We start from the raw sequence: 25,059 nt of genomic DNA, 5'->3' as shown, positions 1-25,059 counted from the left end.
CGCGGGAAGAACTAAAAGCCATGAATGAAACTGAAAGAAGCCCAAAATATTTCTTTTCTTATGCCAAATTAGAGTCGAGAACAGCATCCAGTGTTGGGCCCTACTTAAACGAGATGGGTCCTACACAGATGGCAGCAAGGAATGTGTTAGCTACTCAAATCCAATATGACTCGGTTTGTAACGAGCCGCTAACCAGACTGAGAGTCCAAGACCTAAATGAATTTTTTATGAGAGAGAGAGACAGAATTTGGTAGACTCGAGCCTATCCAATATTACCATGACGGTAAATGACTTCGATAGGGCGATAAATGACATGGCCATGCACTCTGCCCCAGGCCCAGACTCACGGAACTTCGTGTTCATCAACAACTGCAATAAGCCCTTATCATCTGCTTTTAATATCCTATGGAGAGGGAGCATGGACACAGGGGTCGTCCCACAGCTGCTAAACACAACAGACATAGCCCCACTCCACAAAGGTGGCAGTAAAGCAATAGGAAAGAACTACAGACCGATAGCACTAACGTTCCATATCATAAAACATCTTTGAAAGGGTCCTAAGAAGCAAGATTGCCATCCAACTAGATACCCATCAGTTACACAATCCAGAGCAACATGGTTTAGAGCAGGTTGCATCTGTCTGTCCCAACTACTGGACCACTATGACAAGGTCCTGGATGCTATAGAAGACAAACAAAACGCAGATGTAGTATACACAGACTTCGCTAAAGCCTATGACAAGTGTGACCATGGTGTAATATCACACAAAATGCGTGATAAAGGAATAAGAGGAAGAGTTGGTAGGTGGATCTATAATTCCCTAACAAACAGAACACAAAGAGTAGTAGCAAACAGAGTCAAGTCTGAAGCAGCTACGGTGTAAAGCTCTGTTCTGCAAGGCACAGTACTCGCTCCCATCATGTTCCTCATACTCATATCTGACATAAACAGGAATGTAAGCCACAGCACCGTGTCTTCCTTTGCAGATGACACCCAAATTTGCATGATAGTGTCCTCCATTGAAGACACTGCAAGACTCCAGGCAGACATCAACCAAATCTTTAAATGGTCCACAGAAAACAATGTGAAGTTCAATGATGAGAAATTTCAATTACTCCATAATGGAAAACGAGAGGAAACTAAAACTATATCGGAGTATAAAATAAATTCCAACCACAAACAATAGAGCGAAAAAGTAATGTAAAAGACCTGGGAGTGATCATGTTAGAGGATCTCATCTTCAAATGCCATAACATTGCATCAATCGCATCTGCTAGAAAAAAATGACAGGACGGATAATGAGAACCTTCAAAACTAGGGATGCCAAGTCCATGATGACACTCTTCAGGTCACTTGTTCTGTATAGGCTGGAATATTGCTGCACACTAACAGCACCTTTCAAGGCAGGTGAATTTGCTGACCTAGAAAGTCTACAGAGAACCTTAACGGCTCACATAACTGCAATAAAACACCTCAATTACTGGGAACGCTTAAAGTTCCTCAACCTGTACCAACTAGAATGCAGGCGGGAGAGATACATGATTATATTCACTTAGACAATCCTAGAGGGATTAGTACCAAACTTACACACGAAAATCACTCCCTATGAAAGCAAAAAACTTAGCACACGATGCAACATTACCCCAATGAAAAGCAGGGGTGCCACTAGCACGATAAGAGATAACACAATGTGTCATGGGGCCCAGGACTGTTTAACTGCCTCCCATCATACATAAGGAAAATTACCAATAGACCCCTGGCTGTCTTCAAGAAGGCACTGGACAGGCATATAAAGTCAGTACCTACCAGCCGGGCTGTGGTTCATACTTCGGGTTGCGTGTGGTCAACAGTAACAGCCTGGTTGATCAGGCCCTAATCCACCATGAGGAATGGTCACAGACCGGGCCGCGGGGGCGTTGACCACCGAAAACCTCTCCAGGTGTACTCCAGGTATAGCACACTTGCCAGCACACTCACCAGTACACTCACCAGCTAACTCACCAGTACACTCACCAGCACATTCACCAGTGCGCTTACCAGTACACTTACCAGCACATTCACCAGTACACTCACCAGTACATTTACCAGCACATTCACCAGTACACTCAGCAGTACACTCGCCAGCTAACTCACCAGTACACACAACAGTTAACTAACCAATAAACTCAACAGCACATTCACCAGTACACTTACCAGCACATTCACCAGTATACTCACCGGTACATTCACCAGTACACTCACCAGCACACTTACCAGCACATTCACCAGTACACTCACCAGTACACTCATCATTAACCAGCATATTCACCAGTACACTCACCATTAACCAGCACATTCACCAGTACTCTCACAAGTACACTCACCATTAACCAGCACATTTACCAGTGCACTCACCAGTACATTAACCAGTACACTTACCAATACATTAACCAGTACATTTACCAGTACATTAACCAGTACACTTAACAGTACATTAAACAGTACACTCACCAGTACATTAACCAGTACACTTACCAGTACATTAACAAGTACACTCACCAGTACATTAACCAGTACTCACCAGTACATTAACCAGTACACTCACCAGTACATTAACCAGTACACTTACAAGCACATTAACCAGTACATTCACAAGAACATTAACCAGTACACTTACCAGCACATTAACCAGCACACTCACCAGTACATTCAACAGTACACCTGCCAGCACGTTAACCAGTTCACTCACAAGTATATTAACCAGGACACTTACCAGCACATTAACCAGTACACTCACCAGTACATTAACCAGCACACTCACCAGTACATTAACCAGGACACTTACCAGCACATTAACCAGTACACTCACCAGTACATTAACCAGGACACTTACCTACACATTAACCAGTACACTCACCAGTACATTAACCAGCAGACTCACCAGTATATTAACCAGTACACTCACCAGTACATTAACGAGCACACTTAAACGTACATTCACCAGTTCACTTACCAGCACATTAACCAGTACACTCACCAGTACATTAACCAGGACACTTACCAACACATTAACCAGTACACTCACCAGTACATTAACCAGCAGACTCATCAGTACATTAACCAGGACACTAACCAGTACATTAACCAGTACACTTACCAGCACATTCACCAGTACACTCACCAGTACATTAACCAATAGAATCACCAGTACAAAAACCAGTACACTCACCAGTACATTAACTAGCACATTAACCAGTACACTCACCAGTGCATTAACCAGTACACTCACCAGTACATTAACCAGTACATTCACCAGAACATTAACCAGTGCACTTACCAGCACATTAACCAGTACACTCACCAGTACATTAGCCAGTACACTCACCAGTACATTAACCAGTACATTCACCAGAACATTAACCAGTACACTTACCTGCACATTAACCAGTACATTCACCAGTACATTCGCCAGTACACGTAAGAGCACATTAACCAGTACACTCACCAGTACATTAACCAGGACACTTACCAGCACATTAACCAGTACACTCACCAGTACATTAACCAGTACGCTCACCAGTACATTAACCCGTACACTTACCAGCACATTAACCAGTACAGTCACCAGTACATTAACCAATACAATCACCAGTACACTCACCAGTACATTAACCAATACAATCACCAGTACATTAACCAGTACACTCACCAGCACATTAACCAATGCAATCACCAGTACATTAACCAGCACACTCACCAGTACATTAACCAGTACACTCACTAATACATTAACCAGTACACTCACCAGTACTTTAACCAGTACACTCACCAGCACATTAACCAGTACACTCACCAGTACATTAACCAGTACACTTACCAGCTCATTAACCAGTACACTCACCAGTACTTTAACCAGCACACTCACCAGCACATTAACCAGTACACTCACCAGTGCATTAACCAGTACGCTAAACAGTACATTAACCAGTACACTTACCAGCACATTAACCAGTACACTCACCAGTCCATTAACCAATACAATCACCAGTACATTAACCAGTACACTCGCCAGTACATTAACCAATATAATCACCAGTACATTAACCAGCACACTCACCAGTACATTAACCAGTACACTCACCAGTACTTTAACCAGTACACTCTCCAGTACATTAACCAGTACACTCACCAGCACATTAACCAGTGCACTCACCAGTACATTAACCAGTACACCCACCAGAAGATTAACCAGTACATTCACCAGTACATTAAACAGTACACTCACTAATACATTAACCAGTACACTCACCAGTCCTTTAACCAGCACACTCCCCAGCACATTAACCAGTACACTCACCAGTACATTAACCAATACAATCACCAGTACACTGACCAATACAATCACAAGTACATTAACCAGTACACTCACCAGTACATTAACTAGTACACTCACCAGTACATTAATCAGTACATTCACCAGCACATTAACCAGTACACTCACCAGTGCATTAACCAGTACACTCACCAGTACATTAACCAGTACACTTACCAGCACATTAATCAGTACACTCACCAGTACATTAACCGATACACTCAACAGTGCATTAACCAGTACACTCACCAGTACTTTAACCAGTTCACTCTCCAGTACATTAACCAGTACACTCACCAGCACATTAACCAGTACACTCACCAGTACATTAACCAGTACACTCACTAATACATTAACCTGTACACTCACCAGTACCTTAACCAGTACACTCACCAGTACATTAACCAATACACTTACCAGAACATTAACCAGTACACTCACCAGCACATTAACCAATATAATCACCAGTACATTAACCAGTACACTCACCAGTACTTTAACCAGTACACTCACCAGTACATTAACCAGTACACTTACCAGTACATTAACTAGTACACTCACCAGTACATTAACCAGTACACTCACCAGCACATTAACCAGTACACTCACCAGTACATTAACCAGTACGCTCACCAGTACATTAACCAGTACACTTACCAGCACATTAACCAGTACACTCACCAGTACATTAACCAATACAATCACCAGTACATTAACCAGTACACTTACCAGTACATTAACCAATGCTATCACCAGTACATTAACCAGCACACTCACCAGTATATTAACCAGTACACTCTCCAGTACATTAACCAGTTCACTCACTAGCACATTAACCAGTGCACTCACCAGTACATTAACCAGTACACTCACCAGTACATTAACCAGTACACTCACTAATACATTAACCAGTACACTCACCAGTAATTTAACCAGTACACTCTCCAGCACATTAACCAGTACGCTCACCAGTGCATTAACCAGTACACTCACCAGTACATTAACCAGTACACTTACCAGCACATTAACCAGTACACTCACCAGTACATTAACCAATACAATGACCAGTACATTATCCAATACAAGGACCAGTACATTAACCAGTACACTCACCAGTACTTTAACCAGTACACTCTCCAGCACATTAACCAGTACGCTCACCAGTGCATTAACCAGTACACTCACCAGTACATTAACCAGTACACTTACCAGCACATTAACCAGTACACTCACCAGTACATTAACCAATACAATGACCAGTACATTATCCAATACAAGGACCAGTACATTAACCAGTACACTCACCAGTACTTTAACCAGTGCACTCACCAGTACATTAACCAGTATACTCACCAGCACATTAAGCAGTACACTCACCAGTACATTACCCAGTACACTCACTAATACATTAACCAGTACACTCACCAGTACTTTAACCAGTACACTCACCAGCACGTTAACCAGTACACTCACCAGTATATTAACCAGTACACTCACTAATACATTAACCAGTACACTCACCAGTACATTAACCAGTGCACTTACCAGCACATTAACAGTACCACCAGTACATTAGCCAGTACACAGTACATTAACTACATTCACCAGAACATTAACCAGTACACATGCACATTAACCAGTACATTCACCAGTACATTCGCCAGTACACGTAAGAGCACATTAACCAGTACACTCACCAGTACATTAACCAGGACACTTACCAGCACATTAACCAGTACACTCACCAGTACATTAACCAGTACGCTCACCAGTACATTAACCCGTACACTTACCAGCACATTAACCAGTACAGTCACCAGTACATTAACCAATACAATCACCAGTACACTCACCAGTACATTAACCAATACAATCACCAGTACATTAACCAGTACACTCACCAGCACATTAACCAATGCAATCACCAGTACATTAACCAGCACACTCACCAGTACATTAACCAGTACACTCACTAATACATTAACCAGTACACTCACCAGTACTTTAACCAGTACATCACCAGCACATTAACCAGTACACTCACCAGTACATTAACCAGTACACTTACCAGCTCATTAACCAGTACACTCACCAGTACTTTAACCAGCACACTCACCAGCACATTAACCAGTACACTCACCAGTGCATTAACCAGTACGCTAAACAGTACATTAACCAGTACACTTACCAGCACATTAACCAGTACACTCACCAGTCCATTAACCAATACAATCACCAGTACATTAACCAGTACACTCGCCAGTACATTAACCAATATAATCACCAGTACATTAACCAGCACACTCACCAGTACATTAACCAGTACACTCACCAGTACTTTAACCAGTACACTCTCCAGTACATTAACCAGTACACTCACCAGCACATTAACCAGTGCACTCACCAGTACATTAACCAGTACACCCACCAGAAGATTAACCAGTACATTCACCAGTACATTAAACAGTACACTCACTAATACATTAACCAGTACACTCACCAGTCCTTTAACCAGCACACTCCCCAGCACATTAACCAGTACACTCACCAGTACATTAACCAATACAATCACCAGTACACTGACCAATACAATCACAAGTACATTAACCAGTACACTCACCAGTACATTAACTAGTGCACTCACCAGTACATTAATCAGTACATTCACCAGCACATTAACCAGTACACTCACCAGTGCATTAACCAGTACACTCACCAGTACATTAACCAGTACACTTACCAGCACATTAATCAGTACACTCACCAGTACATTAACCGATACACTCAACAGTGCATTAACCAGTACACTCACCAGTACTTTAACCAGTTCACTCTCCAGTACATTAACCAGTACACTCACCAGCACATTAACCAGTACACTCACCAGTACATTAACCAGTACACTCACTAATACATTAACCTGTACACTCACCAGTACCTTAACCAGTACACTCACCAGTACATTAACCAATACACTTACCAGAACATTAACCAGTACACTCACCAGCACATTAACCAATATAATCACCAGTACATTAACCAGTACACTCACCAGTACTTTAACCAGTACACTCACCAGTACATTAACCAGTACACTTACCAGTACATTAACTAGTACACTCACCAGTACATTAACCAGTACACTCACCAGCACATTAACCAGTACACTCACCAGTACATTAACCAGTACGCTCACCAGTACATTAACCAGTACACTTACCAGCACATTAACCAGTACACTCACCAGTACATTAACCAATACAATCACCAGTACATTAACCAGTACACTTACCAGTACATTAACCAATGCTATCACCAGTACATTAACCAGCACACTCACCAGTATATTAACCAGTACACTCTCCAGTACATTAACCAGTTCACTCACTAGCACATTAACCAGTGCACTCACCAGTACATTAACCAGTACATTAACTAGTACACTCACCAGCACATTAACCAGTACACTCACCAGTACATTAACCAGTACACTCACTAATACATTAACCAGTACACTCACCAGTAATTTAACCAGTACACTCTCCAGCACATTAACCAGTACGCTCACCAGTGCATTAACCAGTACACTCACCAGTACATTAACCAGTACACTTACCAGCACATTAACCAGTACACTCACCAGTACATTAACCAATACAATGACCAGTACATTATCCAATACAAGGACCAGTACATTAACCAGTACACTCACCAGTACTTTAACCAGTGCACTCACCAGTACATTAACCAGTATACTCACCAGCACATTAAGCAGTACACTCACCAGTACATTACCCAGTACACTCACTAATACATTAACCAGTACACTCACCAGCACATTAACCAGTACACTCACCAGTGCATTAACCAGTACGCTAAACAGTACATTAACCAGTACACTTACCAGCACATTAACCAGTACACTCACCAGTCCATTAACCAATACAATCACCAGTACATTAACCAGTACACTCGCCAGTACATTAACCAATATAATCACCAGTACATTAACCAGCACACTCACCAGTACATTAACCAGTACACTCACCAGTACTTTAACCAGTACACTCTCCAGTACATTAACCAGTACACTCACCAGCACATTAACCAGTGCACTCACCAGTACATTAACCAGTACACCCACCAGAAGATTAACCAGTACATTCACCAGTACATTAAACAGTACACTCACTAATACATTAACCAGTACACTCACCAGTCCTTTAACCAGCACACTCCCCAGCACATTAACCAGTACACTCACCAGTACATTAACCAATACAATCACCAGTACACTGACCAATACAATCACAAGTACATTAACCAGTACACTCACCAGTACATTAACTAGTACACTCACCAGTACATTAATCAGTACATTCACCAGCACATTAACCAGTACACTCACCAGTGCATTAACCAGTACACTCACCAGTACATTAACCAGTACACTTACCAGCACATTAATCAGTACACTCACCAGTACATTAACCGATACACTCAACAGTGCATTAACCAGTACACTCACCAGTACTTTAACCAGTTCACTCTCCAGTACATTAACCAGTACACTCACCAGCACATTAACCAGTACACTCACCAGTACATTAACCAGTACACTCACTAATACATTAACCTGTACACTCACCAGTACCTTAACCAGTACACTCACCAGTACATTAACCAATACACTTACCAGAACATTAACCAGTACACTCACCAGCACATTAACCAATATAATCACCAGTACATTAACCAGTACACTCACCAGTACTTTAACCAGTACACTCACCAGTACATTAACCAGTACACTTACCAGTACATTAACTAGTACACTCACCAGTACATTAACCAGTACACTCACCAGCACATTAACCAGTACACTCACCAGTACATTAACCAGTACGCTCACCAGTACATTAACCAGTACACTTACCAGCACATTAACCAGTACACTCACCAGTACATTAACCAATACAATCACCAGTACATTAACCAGTACACTTACCAGTACATTAACCAATGCTATCACCAGTACATTAACCAGCACACTCACCAGTATATTAACCAGTACACTCTCCAGTACATTAACCAGTTCACTCACTAGCACATTAACCAGTGCACTCACCAGTACATTAACCAGTACACTCACCAGTACATTAACCAGTACACTCACTAATACATTAACCAGTACACTCACCAGTAATTTAACCAGTACACTCTCCAGCACATTAACCAGTACGCTCACCAGTGCATTAACCAGTACACTCACCAGTACATTAACCAGTACACTTACCAGCACATTAACCAGTACACTCACCAGTACATTAACCAATACAATGACCAGTACATTATCCAATACAAGGACCAGTACATTAACCAGTACACTCACCAGTACTTTAACCAGTACACTCTCCAGCACATTAACCAGTACGCTCACCAGTGCATTAACCAGTACACTCACCAGTACATTAACCAGTACACTTACCAGCACATTAACCAGTACACTCACCAGTACATTAACCAATACAATGACCAGTACATTATCCAATACAAGGACCAGTACATTAACCAGTACACTCACCAGTACTTTAACCAGTGCACTCACCAGTACATTAACCAGTATACTCACCAGCACATTAAGCAGTACACTCACCAGTACATTACCCAGTACACTCACTAATACATTAACCAGTACACTCACCAGTACTTTAACCAGTACACTCACCAGCACGTTAACCAGTACACTCACCAGTATATTAACCAGTACACTCACTAATACATTAACCAGTACACTCACCAGTACTTTAACCAGTGCACTTACCAGCACATTAACCAGTACACTCACCAGTACATTAGCCAGTACACTCACCAGTACATTAACCAGTACATTCACCAGAACATTAACCAGTACACTTACCTGCACATTAACCAGTACATTCACCAGTACATTCGCCAGTACACGTAAGAGCACATTAACCAGTACACTCACCAGTACATTAACCAGGACACTTACCAGCACATTAACCAGTACACTCACCAGTACATTAACCAGTACGCTCACCAGTACATTAACCCGTACACTTACCAGCACATTAACCAGTACAGTCACCAGTACATTAACCAATACAATCACCAGTACACTCACCAGTACATTAACCAATACAATCACCAGTACATTAACCAGTACACTCACCAGCACATTAACCAATGCAATCACCAGTACATTAACCAGCACACTCACCAATACATTAACCAGTACACTCACTAATACATTAACCAGTACACTCACCAGTACTTTAACCAGTACACTCACCAGCACATTAACCAGTACACTCACCAGTACATTAACCAGTACACTTACCAGCTCATTAACCAGTACACTCACCAGTACTTTAACCAGCACACTCACCAGCACATTAACCAGTACACTCACCAGTGCATTAACCAGTACGCTAAACAGTACATTAACCAGTACACTTACCAGCACATTAACCAGTACACTCACCAGTCCATTAACCAATACAATCACCAGTACATTAACCAGTACACTCGCCAGTACATTAACCAATATAATCACCAGTACATTAACCAGCACACTCACCAGTACATTAACCAGTACACTCACCAGTACTTTAACCAGTACACTCTCCAGTACATTAACCAGTACACTCACCAGCACATTAACCAGTGCACTCACCAGTACATTAACCAGTACACCCACCAGAAGATTAACCAGTACATTCACCAGTACATTAAACAGTACACTCACTAATACATTAACCAGTACACTCACCAGTCCTTTAACCAGCACACTCCCCAGCACATTAACCAGTACACTCACCAGTACATTAACCAATACAATCACCAGTACACTGACCAATACAATCACAAGTACATTAACCAGTACACTCACCAGTACATTAACTAGTACACTCACCAGTACATTAATCAGTACATTCACCAGCACATTAACCAGTACACTCACCAGTGCATTAACCAGTACACTCACCAGTACATTAACCAGTACACTTACCAGCACATTAATCAGTACACTCACCAGTACATTAACCGATACACTCAACAGTGCATTAACCAGTACACTCACCAGTACTTTAACCAGTTCACTCTCCAGTACATTAACCAGTACACTCACCAGCACATTAACCAGTACACTCACCAGTACATTAACCAGTACACTCACTAATACATTAACCTGTACACTCACCAGTACCTTAACCAGTACACTCACCAGTACATTAACCAATACACTTACCAGAACATTAACCAGTACACTCACCAGCACATTAACCAATATAATCACCAGTACATTAACCAGTACACTCACCAGTACTTTAACCAGTACACTCACCAGTACATTAACCAGTACACTTACCAGTACATTAACTAGTACACTCACCAGTACATTAACCAGTACACTCACCAGCACATTAACCAGTACGCTCACCAGTACATTAACCAGTACATTTACCAGCACATTAACCAGTACACTCACCAGTACATTAACCAATACAATCACCAGTACATTAACCAGTACACTTACCAGTACATTAACCAATGCTATCACCAGTACATTAACCAGCACACTCACCAGTATATTAACCAGTACACTCTCCAGTACATTAACCAGTTCACTCACTAGCACATTAACCAGTGCACTCACCAGTACATTAACCAGTACATTAACTAGTACACTCACCAGCACATTAACCAGTACACTCACCAGTACATTAACCAGTACACTCACTAATACATTAACCAGTACACTCACCAGTAATTTAACCAGTACACTCTCCAGCACATTAACCAGTACGCTCACCAGTGCATTAACCAGTACACTCACCAGTACATTAACCAGTACACTTACCAGCACATTAACCAGTACACTCACCAGTACATTAACCAATACAATGACCAGTACATTATCCAATACAAGGACCAGTACATTAACCAGTACACTCACCAGTACTTTAACCAGTGCACTCACCAGTACATTAACCAGTATACTCACCAGCACATTAAGCAGTACACTCACCAGTACATTACCCAGTACACTCACTAATACATTAACCAGTACACTCACCAGTACTTTAACCAGTACACTCACCAGCACGTTAACCAGTACACTCACCAGTATATTAACCAGTACTCTCACCACTACATTAACCAGTAAACTCACCACTACATTAACCAGTACAGTCACTAATACATTAACCAGTACACTCACCAGCACATTAACCAGTACTCTCACCAGTATATTAACCAGTACACTCACCACTACATTAACCAGTACACTCACCACTACATTAACCAGTACACTCACCAGTACATTAACCAGTACACTCACCAGCACATTAACCAGTACACTCACCAGTACATTAACCAGTGCACTCACCAGTACATTATCCAGTACATTCACCAGCACATTAGCCAGTACATTCACCAGTACATTAACCAGTACACTTACCAGCACATTAACCAGTACACTCACCAGTACATTAGCCAGTACATTCACCAGCACATTAACCAGTACACTCACCACTACATTAACCAGTACACTCACCAGCACATTAACCAGTACACTCACCAGTACATTAACCAGTACACTCACCAGTACATTAGCCAGTACATTCACCAGCACATTAGCCAGTACATTCACCAGCACATTAACCAGTACACTCACCAGTACATTAACCAGTACACTTACCAGCACATTAACCAGTACACTCACCAGTACATTAGCCAGTACACTCACCAGCACATTAACCAGTACACTCACCAGTACATTAACCAGTACACTCACCAGTACATTAACCAGTACACTCACCAGTACATTAACCAGTACATTCACCAGTACATTAACCAGTACATTCACCAGCACATTAACCAGTACACTCACCAGTACATTAACCAGTACACTTACCAGCACATTAACCAGTACACTCACCAGTACATTAACCAGTACACTCACCAGTACATTAGCCAGTACACTCACCAGTACATTAACCAGTACACTCACCAGTACATTAACCAGTACACTCACCAGTACATTAACCAGTACACTCACCAGTACATTAACCAGTACACTCACCAGACACCATTACACTCAACAGCAGTAAAATAATATTTGCGAGACACCAGGAGCAGTGTAGCCAGACCCGCGCTCACAGCCGTCTCCGATTACCAGTACATTGTTACCAACCACTGTAGCACTTAATTCTCAGCTGTTACCTCCGCCCTTCCCTTACTCTCCATGGAAAGGGAGAGGGGAGAAGATAGAACGAATGGGAGTGGGAATGGGAGTAGGGATGAGGGGAGATCCTGGAGTCCCAAACGGCGAAATGAAGGGAATTAGGGAAGGAGTGGCCAGAATAGGGGTAAGTCTGTAAGGGAAGTGGGAAGGGGAAAGGGATAGTAGAAAAGGGAAAGCGAGTACAAAAAGGGAAAGGAGTAACCCATCTATATTTTTTTAGCAATTTTCATGCGGGAATTTCACGAGTTTGTTCCACTTGCTGTGACTGACACAGATGTTGTTGTTGTTGTTGATATTATTATTATTATTATTATTATTATTATTATTGTTATTATTATTATTATTATTATTATTGTTGTTGTTATTATTATTATTATTATTATTATTATTATTATTATTATTATTATTATTATTGTTATTATTATTATTATTATTGTTATTATTATTATTATTATTATTATTATTATTATTATTATTATTATTATTATTATTATTATTATACAGAAGAAGTAGGACTAGTTGTAGTTGATTCGCATTTTGCAGGAACAATATAATAAAGTATTGGGAATATTGTACACAGTGTACTGGCAACACTGTACATAATATACTGACTACACTGTACACACAGTATACTGTCAACACTATACACAGTGTACTGATAACACTGTAAACAGTGTACTGGCAACACTGTACACAACATACTCACAACACTGTACACACTGTACTGACATCACTATACGCAGTGTACTGGCAACACTACACAGTGTACTGGAAACACTGTACACAGTGTAGTGGCAACAGTCTATACAGTGTAGTGCTAACATTGAGCACAGTGTACTGGAAACACTGTACACAGTATACTAAAAACACTGTACACGGTGTACTGACAGTGCTATATACAGTGTGCTAAAAACAACATTGCACAATGTAATGAAAACACTGGAGATAGTGTAGTAGCAACACTGTACACAGTGAACTGGCAATACTGTACACAGTGAACTGGCAACACTGTACACAGTGAACTGGCAACACTGTACACAGTGAACTGGCAACACTGTACACAGTGAACTGGCAACACTGTACACAGTGAACTGGCAACACTGTGCACAGTGAACTGGCAACACTGTACACAGTGAACTGGCAACACTGTACACAGTGAACTAGCAACACTGTACACAGTGAACTGGCAACACTGTACACAGTGAACTGGCAACACTGTACACAGTGAACTGGCAACACTGTACACAGTGAACTGGCAACACTGTGCACAGTGAACTGGCAACACTGTACACAGTGAACTGGCAACACTGTACACAGTGAACTGGCAACACTGTACACAGTGAACTGGCAACACTGTGCACAGTGAACTGGCAACACTGTACACAGTGAACTGGCAACACTGTACACAGTGAACTAGCAACACTGTACACAGTGAACTGGCAACACTGTACACAGTGAACTGGCAACACTGTACACAGTGAACTGGCAACACTGTACACAGTGAACTAGCAACACTGTACACAGTGTACTGGCAACACTGTACACAGTGAACTGGCAACACTGTACACAGTGAACTGGCAACACTGTACACAGTGAACTGGCAACACTGTACACAGTGAACTGGCAACACTGTACACAGTGAACTGGCAACACTGTACACAGTGAACTGGCAACACTGTACACAGTGAACTGGCAACACTGTACACAGTGAACTGGCAACACTGTACACAGTGAACTGGCAACACTGTACACAGTGAACTGGCAACACTGTACACAGTGAACTGGCAACACTGTACACAGTGAACTGGCAACACTGTACACAGTGAACTGGCAACACTGTACACAGTGAACTGGCAACACTGTACACAGTGAACTGGCAACACTGTACACAGTGAACTGGCAACACTGTACACAGTGAACTGGCAACACTGTATACAGTAAACTGGCAATACTATACACAGTGAACTGGCAACACTGTACACAGTGAACTGTCAACACTGTACACAGTGAACTGGCAACACTGTATACAGTGAACTAGCAATACTATACACAGTGAACTGGCAACACTGTACACATTGAACTGGCAACACTGTACACAGTGAACTGGCAACACTGTACACAGTGAACTGGCAACACTGTACACAGTGAACTGGCAACACTGTACACAGTGAACTGGCAACACTGTACACAGTGAACTGGCAACACTGTATACAGTGAACTAGCAATACTATACACAGTGAACTAGCAACACTGTACACAGTGAACTGGCAACACTGTACACAGTGAACTGGCAACACTGTATAGAGTGAACTGGCAACACTATACACAGTGAACTAGCAACACTGTACACAGTGAACTGGCAACACTGTACACAGTGAACTGGCAACACTGTATAGAGTGAACTGGCAACACTATACACAGTGAACTAGCAACACTGTACACAGTGAACTGCAACACCGTATACAGTGAACTGGCAGCACTATACACAGTGAACTAGCAACACTGTACACAGTGAACTGGCAACACTGTACACAGTGAACTGGCAACACTGCACATAATTCACAATAAGACTGTAATTTTTATTTATTTGCTTGTTTTTCTGTATCATTTCGTGCACTTGTTCGAAGGTTTAAAGTTCGTTACATTTAACGAAATCATTACACTTAAACTTATTTCGCTGAACGTTATCGTCCCATCTAACGAACTTGTTACATCTAACAATATCATTACATTTTAACGGAATCGTTACAACTTAACGAAATCGTTACATTTTACGAAATGACAACACCTCTCAATGTCATTACACTTAACGAAATCGTTACATTCAACGAAATCGTTACGCTTGACGAGATCGTTACCTAAATGACATCATTAGCTAGCTAACATCGTTACATTTAACGACAGTGTAATAAATTTACGAACGACTTGATGATAACGTTGTGGGAGTCGCTGAGGCCACATTACACCTGAGAACTCTCTCTTACAACGTTATAATCAGGACTCAGCTCGTAAAATCTAAGAGAGACGTTAGGAATATAGTTTTATCACTGAATACAGTAGTAATCTAGCGTTGTAAGATATAAAAAGGAAATTATATATAATCTTATAGCATAATTTCACAATGATAGGTGCGAAAAACTCTGAATTTTTATTTAGAAAGTTTTTAATGGTGTCGTATTTCGTTCGCATCGTTTAGGTATTGCTGGCCCATGGAAAGATGTGTGCTTGATACAGAAGCATATGTATAGAGGATCATCTCAGTAGGCCTACTGAATATATAAGAATACTGTAGAATAGCATTTCAGCAGGCCTACTGGCCCATGGATGTTACAAGAACATTAAAGTGAAAACGTATTTCACAGTTCCCACTGGCTATTTACCTTCATGTGTGTAACGAGTCACAGAGATTTAGTGTCCACCACAGTGGTGGCAATACTGAAGGAGTCATATCATGACTCTAGTAACAACTCCAGTACAACTATTATAACTAATCAAGAACAAAAAGGCACAATACTGACTGGAACAACACACAAATAACCTGCAGTTTCTCTCCTATGTAAGGTTTATTTGTGTACTATATCTAGTCTCTCCTTAACGTATACCCAGATTTCTCAGTATACCATAAAATACAGGAGACCCTGGTGTGTGTGTGTGTGCGTGTGTGTGTGTGTGTGTTTGTGTGTGTGTGTGTGTGGGTGTGTGTGTGTGTGTGTGTGTGTGTGTGTGTGTGTGTATGTGTGTGTGTGTGTGGAAGCAGGGCCGAAGGATTGGTTGTACCTCAGTCGATCAGACGCTTACCAAAGAATTATTGGAGTTCTGCGAGAAGCTTCCTTTGAATCAACAGAACCTACTGGATACGAAAATATGCTTGATTTAATCTTCACGAAGAATGAGGAACTAATAGGAAACATGATAAACTCAAATATACTTCGATCAAATTCTCATCGACGTACAGATAAGAACAATTGCATACGTAGAGAATCCAAGAACTAACCAACGTGAATGATGCTCACTAACTTTAACTTCAACAACCATTTGTAAACATATAAGAACATAAGAACATAAGAACGAAGGAACACTGCAGAAGGCCTACTGGCCCATGCGAGGCAGGTCCAAGTCTCCTACCGGCTTAAGCCAATGCACCCAACCTAGTCAGGTCAGGTCACATTGACTTAAGGGAGGAACACGGCAACCGACCTGGTAGCACAAGCTATCAGGTCTAACTCACACCCACCCACATCCACTCATGTATTTATCCAACCTATTTTTAAAGCTACACAACGTTCTGGCCTCTATAACGGTACTTGGGAGTTTGTTCCACTCATCCACAACTCTATTACCAAACCAGTACTTTCCTATATCCTTCCTGAATCTGAATTTTTCCTACTTAAAACCATTGCTGCGAGTCCTGTCTAGGCTAGATATTTTCAGCACACTATTTACATCCCCTTTATTTATTCCTGTCTTCCATTTATACACCTCAATCATATCCCCCCTAATTCTACGTCTTTCTAGAGAGTGCAGATTCAGGGCCCTTAGTCTATCCTCATAGGGAAGGTTTCTGATACATGGGATCAACTTTGTCATCCTCCTTTGTACATTTTCCAGAGAATTTATATCCATTCTGTAATGAGGTGACCAAAACTGTGCAGCATAATCTAAATGAGGCCTAACCAAGGATGTATAGAGTTGAAGAACAACCTGAGGACTCCTATTATTTATGCTTCTTGATATGAAGCCAAGGATTCTATTAGCTTTATTGCGAACACTTATGCACTGTTGTCTTGGTTTCAGATTACTGCTAACCAGAACTCCTAAATCTTTTTCGCAATCCGTAATATTAAGATCTACATTATTTAGTTTATATGTGGCATGGTTATTGTCCTGTCCAACATTTAGAACTTTGCATTTGTCTATATTAAACTGCATCTGCCACTTCTCCGACCACTGCATCAGTCTATTCAAATCTTCCTGGAGTGCTCGAATGTCCTCGTCAGAATGAATTCGACCGCCTATTTTGGTGTCATCGGCAAACTTGCCGATGTCGCTCTTTATGCCCTCATCTATGTCGTTTATGTAGATTGTGAACAGCAGGGGGCCCAACACTGACCCCTGTGGAACACCGCTCGTGACACTTCCCCACTCTGATTTCTCCCCATTTATGCAAACTCTCTGCTGCCTATTTGTCAACCATGCCTCTATCCAGGAAAAAATTTCTCCTCCTATTCCATGTGCTTTAATTTTCCTCAATAGTCTCTGATGTGGGACCCTGTCAAAAGCCTTACTGAAGTCCATATACACAATATCATATTCATTACCATGATCTACCTCCTCAAATACCTTAGTGAAAAAAGTTAATAAATTCGTAAGGCAGGAACGCCCCTTTGTAAAACCATGCTGAGATTCGTTGATTAATTTATGCTTTTCAAGGTGGCTACGAACTGCCTCGGCAATTATTGATTCCATAAATTTTCCCACTATGGAGGTTAGGCTTATTGGTCTATAGTTCGAAGCTAAGGACCTGTCACCTGTTTTGAAAATAGGTATCACATTTGCCATTTTCCACTTATCTGGCACCATGCCAGTTTGTAGTGATATGTTGAAAAGATTAGCCAAAGGTGTGCTAAGCTCCTCTTTACATTCCTTTAGAACCCTTGCATACAGTTCATCAGGGCCTGGGGATTTGTTAGGTTTTAATTTATCTATTTGCCTAAGGACCATGTCACTTGTGACCCTAATAGTACACAGTTTATTATCGTCCTGTTCTACATAATTTATCATTACTGGAATATCGCTGGTATCCTCCTGTGTAAAAACTGAGAGGAAGTATGTGTTAAAAATTCTACACATTTCCTTATCACTGTCAGTGAGCTACCCGAGGAACTTTTGAGTGGGCCTATCTTGTCCCTGATCTTACTTCTGTATACCTGAAAGAATCCTTTTGGGTTAGTCTTCGATTCTCTTGCAACTTTAACCTCATAATCTCTTTTTGCTTTTCTAATTCCCTTTTTTATTTCTCTCTTTAACTGAATATATCGATTTCTCAATTGCCCCTCTCCTCTTTTGATTTGCCTATATATGCCTCTCTTTTGACCAATCAGATATTTTAATCTATTGTTCATCCATTTAGGATCATTTTTGTTTGATCTGATTTCCCTATTTGGAACATAATTTGACTGAGCAGCTAGAACTATGCCCTGGAAAGCATCGTATCGGCAACCATCACCACCTACCTGACCCTTAGTCAGGTCATTCCAGTTCAGCCCACCTAAGTAATTTTTCAGTCCTATGAAATCAGCCAAGCGAAAGTCAGGGACGGAGACTTGATTGCCATTATTAGGGGAATTCCATGATATATTAAAACTGAGTGATTTGTGATCACTTTCCCCAAGCTCATCATTAACCTCAAGATTATTAATTAGTGTTTCCCTACTGGCAAGAACCAAGTCAAGGAGGTTATTTCCCCTAGTTGGCTCTGTCACAAACTGTTTTAAAAAACAATCCGCTGCTCAGGGAAGTTTCAAGCATTGATGACAAAATAGAAAAGACCGAAATTTTGAAAGATAAGAATGAATTAATGTTTAGAAGGCCAGGGATTTAGCGACCGACTGTAGACTGAAAGATCCGGATAGCTTTTATCATTACCTCTGTCCACCTTACAAGTCATACATCTGATATCAGCCCAATTATCCCAGAATTAGATAAGGAAATAGGAAGCGTGCCCACACATGCAGCATCATGGAACTCTTTATTTATAACGAGGTGTAAAACGCAACTAGCACGAGCTCTCAGTATTCTCTGGAGAAAGAGCTTAGGCCAAAGTGAAATCCCAGAGGCCTTTAGAGTGCAGACAAAGCTCTTTCCCACAAAGAAGGCAGTACAGCACTAGAGAAACATTACAGACCAGTACTACTAACCTCGGATAGCATGAAGGCCGTGAGAAGCCAAATTTAAAAATGAAACATGGATCTGAAGTGGGAAAGTCGTGCTTGTAACAACTATTAGACCATTATGACAAAATTACGTAGACATTGAAAGAAATCTAAAATGCAGACGTAGTCTACACTGGCTTCACTAAGGTATTTAACAAATGCTATCATAAAATAAGGTCAACATGTATGACAGGAACGGCAGGAAAATGAATACTCATTTTTTTAATGAATGGAACACAAAGAGTAGTGGTAAACAAAGAAAATCTATCCTAAGCGAAACAGAAAAGTTAATCACCAGAAGGCAGGGTTCTGGCGCCTTTGCTGTTTCTCATCCTCACAGTACACATAGATATTACACTAGAAACGGCTTCATATTACACTTTGTGGACGATACCAAAATAAACTTCAAAGCCGCCTTGGTAAAAGACAAGAAAAATTACGAACAAGACACCAATACAGTCTTACAGTGAGTAACTGAAAATATCATGATCATTATTGTCAAATTCCAACTGCTGCTATATGGAAAGAAAGAAGAACTCTAAAGGAGCACTTGATATAAAACTGGACAATCATCTCGTAGAACGAAAGGACACTGCAAAAGACTTGGGTATAATGTCAGTTGACCTGTCATTTACGGAACACAATAAGCCAAATACCACGAGATCAGAAAAATGCTAAGATGGATAATAAGAACTTTCCAAAAAAAAAAAAAGGAAATAATGTCATTGAAATTACTTGTTTTTTCGAATTTACTATATTGTTTGGTGTTGACGACTCCGCTCAAAGCAGGAAAGATATCAGTGCTGAAAAGAGATCAGAGACCATTCACTGTTCATATATAACCAACAAATCTTTAAAACTACCATAACAACATACTGAAGTGAGAAATATGGAAGGAAAGTGTAAAACAAACCCAGTGAAAAGCACGTGACTCATGAATATAGAGTATAAGAGAGTACCGTATTGACATATGTGACCCAAGACTGTTTAAGCTGCTACCAGCGGTTATTAGCATTGCTGGAACAGCTGTAAACGTTTTCAGGAGGAAACTAGGTCACTAGTTCCGCCAGCTATTAGATCATCAAGGTTGTGATGATTATGTGGGCCGACGACCCTCCATCAGCAACAAGCTGGTTGAATAAGCTGTGTATGGTGGCCCCAGACTGGCCTGCAAGGGTAGGAAAACTTCCTGAAACTACTCACAGGTATATCGCAGGTCACAGATACACAGAAGGCGCAGTGTCCTCCGTCAGTACACTCGCTACACTCAACGCATCCATTACACTTCTCCAAGGTATTCTACCTAAGACATCTGTACCTAAGGTTACACTCACAGGAGACGAGACTCGACATCCCTCCACCAACACAACTAGAAGAATACGCTCTCCAGTACCTAGCAACTCCCACCTACACTCCCATCTACACCCTGTCATCTCCAGCCAATAAAGAATAAACAGACACAATACCGTGACTGAAACAATGTACAAATAACCCGCACATAGGAGAAAGAAACTTATACCGACGTTTCGGTCCGACTTGGACCAATAAATCCTGCTCTACAAATGGACTTCTGAAGCAATAGTTTACATGACACTCCATAATAAACTTCTCTACACCCAGATACACTTACATACAAATCATGCATTCATTGTCTAACAGACTATATTTTTGGCTAGAAAACCCGTCTACGCCCTTTCTGAAAAAAAATGTGCACCATCATTTCTGGGTAAGTCTACATTACCACCTTTGGGTAGAATCTACAGCATTTCCCGTCTACATCTTGGCCCAGATGACCGAGTACAATCAGCGATGTGTGTTTACATCTAGTAATGGACTATTTACACTAATAATAAACAATATACACCCAATAATGGAGTATTTACGCCAGTAATTGACAATTTACAGAATATACATCCATCAGTGAAGTATTTGAACTCAATAAAAAGCATTTACACCCAGTAAAGAGGTATTTACCCTTAGTCAAGAGCATTTACACCTTGTAAAGAGGTATTTACACTTAGTCAAGAGCATTTACACCCAGTAAAGAGGTATTTACACTTAGTCAAGAGCATATACAACCAGTGGCGCCAGGTACACCCTCGGTCGACCACTCCCACCCATTCTCAGTCTATGAGTCACCCACTTGTATAACTGGTTGTAGACAGCCCCAGCCGGGCAGATGTAGCAACAGTAGAAGCAGCAGGTGTAGCAACGGTAAGTGTAGCAGCGGCAGGTGTAGCAACAGTAGCAGCAGGAAGTGAAGCATGAGTAGCAGCGGCAAGCGTAGCAACAGTAGGAATGGCAAGTGTAGCAACAGTAGGAGTGGCAAGTGTAGCAACAGTAGGAGTGGCAAGTGTAGCAACAGTAGGAGTGGCAAGTGTAGCAACAGCAGCAGCAGCAGGTGTAGCAAGAGCAACAGCAGCAGGTGAAGCAACGGTACCAGCAGGTGAAGCAACAGGACCAGCAGCAGGTGAAGCAACAGTACCAGCAGTAGGTGTAGCAACAGCAGCAGCAGTAGGTGTAGCAACAGCAGCACGTGAAGCAACAGTACCAGCAGTAGGTATAGCAACAGCAGCAGGTGAAGCAACAGCAGCAGGTGTAGCAACAGTACCAGCAGCAGGTGTAGCAACAGTACCAGCAGCAGGTGTAGCAACAGTATCAGCAGCAGGTGTAGCAACAGCAGTAGCAGGTGCAGCAACAGCAGCAGATGAAGCAGCAGTGCTAGCAGCAGGTGTAGCAACAGTACCAGCAGCAGGTGAAGCAACAGTACCAGCAGCAGGTGAAGCAACAGTACCAGCAGCAGGTGTAGCAGCAGCAGCAGGTGTAGCAGCAGCAGCAGGTGTAGCAGCAGTACCAGCAGCAGGTGTAGTAACAGCATCAGCAATAAGTGTAGCAACTACAGCGGGTAAAGCAACAGCAGCAGGTGTAACAACAGTACCAACAATTGGTGCAGCGACAGTATCAGCAGCAGGTGTAGCAACAGCAGCAGTAGCAGGTGTGGCAACGGTAGGTGTAGCATCGGAGGGTGCAGTAACAGTAGCTTTCGCAGGTGTAGCAGCGGGAGGAATAAAAACAGTAGCAGCTGTAGGCGTAGCAACTATGTCAACGGTAAAAGTAGCAACATTAGTAAAGGCAGGTGTAACAACGGCAGACATAGCAAAAACAGCAACGGTAGCTGTTGCAACACAACAATCAGGAGAAACAACAAAATCAACAACATACCCATCCCGTAAATGCTAGTCACCCCATACCCATCCTGTGGGCGGTAGTCACCCCATACCCATCCTGTGTGAAGTAGTCACCCCATACCCCTCCTGTGGGCGGTAGTCACCCCATACCCATCCTATGTGAGGTAGTCACCCCATACCCCTCCCGTGGGGGGTAGTCACTCTATACTCATCTTGAGTGAGGTAGTCACCCCATACCCCTCCTGTGGGCGGTAGTCACCCTATACCCATCGTGTGTGAGGTAGTCACCCCATACCCCTCCCGTGGGGGGTAGTCACTCTATACTCATCTTGAGTGAGGTAGTCACCCCATACCCCTCCTGTGGGCGGTAGTCACCCTATACCCATCGTGTGTGAGGTAGCCACCCCTACCCCTCCCGTGGGGGGTAGTCACTCTATACTCATCTTGAGTGAGGTAGTCACCCCATACCCATCCTATGGCCGGTAGTCAAAATATTACAGAGGCACACAATGGGTCCAGGGGCTGGACCTCAAAGTTTTGATAGCTAACAAGCTATAATGGTAATTTACGAATTAATGATTTTGAAACTATCGCAATAAGTTATAACAGATAAGTGAACTGTAGATACAAATCCAGATGTACTCCTGTCAACCTTTTTGGGGCCTAGTTCTAGGCCTTTTGTTTATCCATATGCGCTTGTGTTACCGTCTACAGGATGGATATGGGGTGCACAATAAACTAGCCACCTCGGTGGCAAAATCTAAAATCTAATTCTAGTTGTTTATACAGGCACGATTTCAGCCTCCAGAACACTGTAATGTAGCCTGTATGTGGTCGTGTGTTATTTATAACACTCAATATTTTGGCAAGATATGCTTGAACGCAAACAAGTTTAGGTGGTTGTGAGTTATTTACAATAGGCAAAGTCTGGGTGTTTTTTTTCAGAATGGTTGGCAATATACCACTCTGGATAAAACTCTGACAGTTCTTGAGCATTTGTAAGTGAGCTGTCTCTGAATTCATTCATTTTATCGCAGTTCAGCTCATAATGACGCAAATTGTGAGAATAGTTCCTCTGGCAAAGTTAACATCTACACAACTGGTAGGCTAGCTGACGCCGGGTGGTAGTGACGTCCAAGAGTCTGCTGATTTTGTTGGATGTACCACAAGTATGTCGTTCCTCTTTCTGGACAGAATGATAATAGATGCATGGATGGTTCTCAGACTGTGAGTTGGCAGCTAAAATGTTCAACCATCTCACTCACTGAAGGCATATATGCTTTTGCCAATTATTAATTCTATAATTCATCTGAT

General features: G+C 41.7%; 1 pseudogene; it reads right to left on the bottom strand.

Moving 5' to 3' along the window:
* The window catches only part of LOC128684064 (glutaminyl-peptide cyclotransferase-like), a 71,507-nt pseudogene extending 46,735 nt beyond the window's left edge, over window positions 1-24,772 (bottom strand).
* Between the last annotated feature and the right edge of the window lie 287 nt (window positions 24,773-25,059).

Source organism: Cherax quadricarinatus, chromosome 3, assembly GCF_038502225.1.
Source record: "Cherax quadricarinatus isolate ZL_2023a chromosome 3, ASM3850222v1, whole genome shotgun sequence".
Lineage (NCBI taxonomy): Eukaryota > Metazoa > Arthropoda > Malacostraca > Decapoda > Parastacidae > Cherax > Cherax quadricarinatus.
The sequence above is the reverse complement of the archived record's forward strand: the minus strand, read 5'-3'. Positions and strand labels throughout refer to the sequence as shown.